The sequence below is a fragment of the Petromyzon marinus genome, chromosome 33 (assembly GCF_048934315.1).
Source record: "Petromyzon marinus isolate PM22_M1 ecotype Great Lakes invasive population chromosome 33, UKy_Petmar_22M1.pri1.0, whole genome shotgun sequence".
Lineage (NCBI taxonomy): Eukaryota > Metazoa > Chordata > Hyperoartia > Petromyzontiformes > Petromyzontidae > Petromyzon > Petromyzon marinus.
This window is the reverse complement of record NC_133699.1, coordinates 8,856,735-8,863,192: the sequence shown is the minus strand read 5'-3', so window position 1 is coordinate 8,863,192 and position 6,458 is coordinate 8,856,735.

Here is a 6,458-nt window from a genome sequence, read left to right as displayed (position 1 = left end):
TTTTGGCCAATGAATTCCGCAGTACCGTGCCCTTGTAGCCGCGGCGGCTGCGACCCCCATACGCCGGTAGGGACGGCGCCGCGGTCGCGCCAGTAAAGTCGCCGCGCCAGCTCGCGTTCACCTGACTGGAGTCGAAGGATCGATCGGCGGGGAAGCCCGGGCGAGGCGGAACCTTTGTTGCCATCGGGGGCGGCCGGGCCGGCATGAGGCCCTGCGGATGCCCAGCGCACGCGCTCTTGACGCCGCCGCCGCCGCCGCCGCCACTGCTGCCGACGACACGCTGGGATTATGTGATCTCAAGATGAAGTGGCAGCCTGAACAAGGGGGGGTGGGCGACGTAGGGACGCGAGCGCAGAAGGAGGAGTCTGAGTTGGGGCGTAGGAGGAGAGCGTTGAGTGGAGCGGGGAGGGGAGGGTGTTGAGAGAGCGTGTGGGAGATTGGGGAGGCAGCCGATGGCGTAGAGAGTTATGCGTGGGTTCTGATGGCAATGGGGGAGCGCCGAGGAACGATGTGGGGGAGGGGGGGGGGCGAGGTTCCCCCAGCAGTCTAGGCGCACGCACGCACGCACCCAGATGGGCTGGCGCTGCAAATCCTTGCAGAGCGTAATCCGGATTAGTAACAAGTCACGAGCGCTCCTATGCGTTCAGCTACAATGGTCGTTAACAGTTTTACTTCTGCACCGAGATGAATGTAACACAATGAAACGGAGAGCATAGATGAAATCAATCACATCGTTCTCGGCTGGGTCTTTGCATACACCTGCGGTCAAATCGCCCAGAGTTGCACCCTATGCAGTGCCGGATTAAGCTAGTGCGGCCCTGTAGCTAATGTTATAAAGGGGCCCTGAATTAAAAAAAAAACGTAAATATAAAAACACACATTTTTTACTTGCATAGTAAATTGTATTTTTTAATTTGCTATACGGCCAGATAATACGAAAATCGCTAACCTTAAACACCCAGTCGTTCATAAAAGTTGAAGGCGGTATAGTACTATAATAATAGAGCAAGTGCAGAATCACTGAACCGGAAATGAAAGTCTTCTTGATTATTTCGGTAAAGTCACGTAGAATGGAAATAAAATAATAAAAATAAAACGTAATAAAATAAAATTCTCACGACGTTTCGGCCACAACACAAGTAGCCTTACTCAGGTGAAGAAAGGATTTATCGCGGGGCCCTTGAAAGTGCGGGGCCCCTAGCTACATATGTAGCTACTTTTGTTCCTAGGATCATCCGGAACTGACCACTATGTCAGAGTATCTCAGAAGCTAAGTAGGCCTGAGCCTGGACAGTGCTCAGATAGGTAAGCACCGTCCGTTATAACCGGTGGTCTCGGTGGCCGCAAATCTACGTTGCCAGCCCTGGGCAGTGAAGCAAAGGCGCGTTTGTTGGGCTGTACGATGCGCCAATATTTGGTTGCCTTCGTTCACCAGTGCGCTGACAGAGAAAGGGGCTGTACACTGTTCGTGTGCACTGCTTACATTATAAACAATGGTTGGCAACCGGCATCATTTCAGAGGACAGGACGATATTTTCCACTCGGAATTCTTCAACTAGCCGTGCATCATCCAACCTCTGAAGTTATGGTCGGCAGGGTGTGACAACGGGGGACGTACATGCTTCACGGCAAAAATGCCTGGGTTCGATTCCCGACTTGGGCACCTTTCTATACGTTCTACCCCTGTTCTCCACGGATTTCCTCCCCGTGTTCTAAACAAAAACAACCTTTAATGTCACCGGTACCGGCCAAACATCGAATAGCTGCAGCATTACCTGTGCCCCCCACCCACCCCGACTGCGAAAACGTGGCAAGACCTCCCTTAAAAAAGGAGGCTGGAGACTCCGCGAGGCTTTCCTGGGTAAAGACAAGCTGAAACAAATCGATTGGCCTCAGCATCCACACTCGGAGCGACAAACTACTACTACGACTACCACTATCCTCAGAGCTTTCATATTCAGGGGAGCATTTTTTTCCTCTTTTTAATGTTGTTGTTGTCTAAAGACCAGGGAGGTCGTTCGAACGGCGCCGGGTCTGGTGATGGCATCGGCCGCGATTCGCCACTTAACAAGAAGGGGAGGGGGGGGGGGCGCGTGCGGACTGACAGCTTCCACTCGGGAGGGCAGCGAACGATAACCAGCGGCGACCGCCGCATTAAGTCAACGGCGCACCGCCGCCGAGAGGAGGCGATGATGATGATGACAACGCGGATGCGAGCATCTGGAGCGGAGTACTCGTCGGGGCCGCTCGGGTTGGCGGGCCCGGCACGGAAACGCGATTAAGACGATCGCTGAGCGCGCGCGCGTGCGTGCGTGCTCGTGCGTGTTCGTGCGCCCGCGCGCACACGTGTTCGCTAATAGCGCATCACGTGGCCTCAACGGCACACAGCCTGGCACAAGCGACGTCACCGCCACTTGGTGGCGAACGGCGGTTGGTGTTGTTGCTAATAGCACTTGCCGCAAAAGTCTGTTAAGGCTTTACGTGGTGGTGGTGGGGGAGGAGGGTCTTTGTCTTTGTGTCGTGGTTAACGCACTGCGCCACGGGCACGACGACCCGAGTTCGATTCCCGCTCACGGCCAAACGCCAGTGACAAACATCCGAACGAGTCCTGGGCCTCGCCTAGGTCAACGCAGCCTCAAATGACTTCCTGGCGTAGCGGTGTGTCGTAAACATCGCCACTGGGGAGACAAAGGCGGCCGGGCGCGGTGCTCGACACCCACCCGCTCGTGTGCCACCGTGCCGGCCTGGATAGGTGCTGTCTGTGAAGAGCATACGGGGCGGGGGGGGGTCCTTGCGCGTCTCCACGCTGCGCTTTTGACACCGGGAGCAGCGGTTGGCTGCTCCCGGTGTCACTTAACATCACCCGCGACATTCCCTTTGCAGTCCCGTTAGCCTCGTGGCGGGGTTGACTGCCGACATCCGAGACGTCTGTTGCTTGAAATGTAATGTCCATGAACCCAGTTGAGAGTGAGTTCGTTAAAGCGTCTCTCGGCGTAGTCTTGTCCTGTTACGAGCCAATGGTCATTACTCGCTCACATTCGCTGCGTCACTCTCTATGCCGCAATTAAGACGCATGGCGTGACAAGGCAGCGGGCGGTGTAGTGGTGGGCGCAGTGGTTAGGGCAATTGAGCTACGAACTCGGCCACCAGAGTTCGAGTCTTGACCATGACGGGTCACGTGTTGTGGGAGGGGAACGTCTCATCCAGAGGGGAAGGTGGAGAAGGAGGGGGGGGGGACGTCCATCCTGGCACGAGCAAGTACGTCATTAATTGGGGTTCTTTCTGGGTGTCCAGCACGGGAAGGAGTGAGATGGAAAACGATACCTGAACCGATCTTGGCCCACCACGTCGGGTCGTCATCTGTCCTAGTTTCCCCAGGGGTTATCATCTTGTTGCGGTAGCTCTACTGGGAAATCTATGACATCGTCATATTTAGTTGTGTTTAAAATATATATATCAATATTTATATATCGCCGTTCATGCGATTCGCATCTCTCACAATCGCCGAGGAACCACAGACACGAGCTGGAAGGCAGCAACAGCAGCTAGGCGGCGAGCCGGCAACCACCAACAATTGCCCGAGCTCTGCCGTCCGCTGTAAGTACTACGTAGTAATGCGTTTCCAGCCAATGGGTGAGCGTCTACACAGGTGGGAAGAAACCTGGAGTGGCCGGAGAAAACCCACGCGTGCGAGAGGGGGCAACGCTCGATCCCACACACGAGGGACAGCACTTTGCTCTCACTGCCTTCTCCTGGCGAGACCTGGGCACGGCACCTTCCTCGACGCCCACGGGGACAGAGTCTCCCAACGCTCGTGCTGTGATTCACCAATCCTCGCTGCTGCCTCCAGTGCTGCTGCAAGAAATCTGCAGTATTTCTTGCCGGTCTCGGCATCGTAAAAAAAAAAATGAATAAACCACTGAAGACAACGCATTGACACGCAGTTCTCCACTCTCAGGACTTCGAAACAGAATCAGAATATGTATTTATAGTGGAGGAATCCGATGAGCTATGCAGCTCTTTTTGACAGATGGCCTCCCCACGATGTGTCCCGATTTTCCGTAACGCAAAGAGGTGGAATCGAACCTCGCTGCGACCGAGGTTCGATTCGGGCTCACGGCCAACACAAGTGACGATTATCTGAACCGGTCCTGGGCCTCCCTTAGGTCAACTCAGCCTCAAATAAGTACCCGGTATAGTGTGTAAACGTCACCACTGGGGAGACAAAGGCGGCCAGGTGTGGTGTTGGCCACCCACCCCCTCGTGTGTTTGCCTTCATAGGTGCTCGCTAACAGCACTTGCCCGAACAGTCTATTCAGGATTTATGGGCGTTTTTTGGTCTTTGGAGCACCAGGCGGTTAAAATAAAGCGAGGTGGCGCAGTGGACAGCACAGGTGGTGCATCTCAGAATCAGAATCTTGATTTAGACTGGAGGAATTCCATTAGGAGGCTCTATGTCTCTCTGCGTAGTCTTGTCCTGTTACGAGCCAATGGTCATTACTCGCTCACATTCGCTGCGTCACTCTCTATGCCGCAATTAAGACGCATGGCGTGACAAGGCAGCGGGCGGTGTAGTGATGGGCGCAGTGGTTAGGGCAATTGAGCTACGAACTCGGCCACCAGAGTTCGAGTCTTGACCATGACGGGTCACGTGTTGTGGGAGGGGAACGTCTCATCCAGAGGGGAAGGTGGAGAAGGAGGGGGGGGGGACGTCCATCCTGGCACGAGCAAGTACGTCATTAATTGGGGTTCTTTCTGGGTGTCCAGCACGGGAAGGAGTGAGATGGAAAACGATACCTGAACCGATCTTGGCCCAGCACGTCGGGTCGTCACCTGTCCTAGTTTCCCCAGGGGTTATCATCTTGTTGCGGTAGCTCTACTGGGAAATCTATGACATCGTCATATTTAGTTGTGTTTTTTTTTAAATAAATATATTTCAATATTTATATATCGCCGTTCATGCGATTCGCATCTCTCACAATCGCCGAGGAACCACAGACACGAGCTGGAAGGCAGCAACAGCAGCTAGGCGGCGAGCCGGCAACCACCAACAATTGCCCGAGCTCTGCCGTCCGCTGTAAGTACTACGTAGTAATGCGTTTCCAGCCAATGGGTGAGCGTCTACACAGGTGGGAAGAAACCTGGAGTGGCCGGAGAAAACCCACGCGTGCGAGAGGGGGCAACGCACGATCCCACACACGAGGGACAGCACTTTGCTCTCACTGCCTTCTCCTGGCGAGACCTGGGCACGGCACCTTCCTCGACGCCCACGGGGACAGAGTCTCCCAACGCTCGTGCTGTGATTCACCAATCCTCGCTGCTGCCTCCAGTGCTGCTGCAAGAAATCTGCAGTATTTCTTGCCGGTGTCGGCATCGTAAAAAAAAAATGAATAAACCACTGAAGACAACGCATTGACACGCAGTTCTCCACTCTCAGGACTTCGAAACAGAATCAGAATATGTGTTTATAGTGGAGGAATCCGATGAGCTATGCAGCTCTTTTTGACAGATGGCCTCCCCACGATGTGTCCCGATTTTCCGTAACTCAAAGAGGTGGAATCGAACCTCGCTGCGACCGAGGTTCGATTCACGCTCACGGCCAACACAAGTGACGATTATCTGAACCGGTCCTGGGCCTCCCTTAGGTCAACTCAGCCTCAAATAAGTACCCGGTATAGTGTGTAAATGTCACCACTGGGGAGACAAAGGCGGCCAGGTGTGGTGTAGGCCACCCACCCCCTCGTGTGTTTGCCTTCATAGGTGCTCGCTAACAGCACTTGCCCCAACAGTCTATTCAGGATTTATGGGCGTTTTTTGGTCTTTGGAGCACCAGGCGGTTAAAACGCAGCGAGGTGGCGCAGTGGACAGCACAGGTGGTGCATCTCAGAATCAGAATCTTGATTTAGACTGGAGGAATTCCATTAGGAGGCTCTATGTTTTATATATATCACAAGATCTGGGTGAGTCAAGCAGTCCTCGTGGACTGAGGCGGCGTGGGCAGTGGGCCTGCATCCATCCAGCAGTGGATTGACCAAGCGCTGTATATATATGCACATAACCACACACGTGAAAGGCGATGGCGACTCATGGCAGAAACTTCGCAAATGCCACGATTTGACTCGGCCGAAGGAGGCGTTGCTTCGGGATGTCATCAGTTGCCGACTTCTGTAAGTCGCACGCACGCAAACTGTCCGTGTGTAACACTGCCGCGACCTTTAGTGGGCTTGAGAGCCCCTAGGCGGCTGTGTCCGTGTGTGGTCGTGGGCCAACGTCCCCCCCTCCACCACTCACCGCACCGCTCGCCGAGTACAAGCTCGAGACTTGACGTGCGCCGTGCTTGGCGTGCATTAAATGAGATAACACGGTGACACCTCTCTGCTGGCACGCGCAACGGGAAACTCAGTGCGTTCATCAACGCCGCGGCCGTAATAGAGTCGTGATTCAAGTGGAGAATTGCA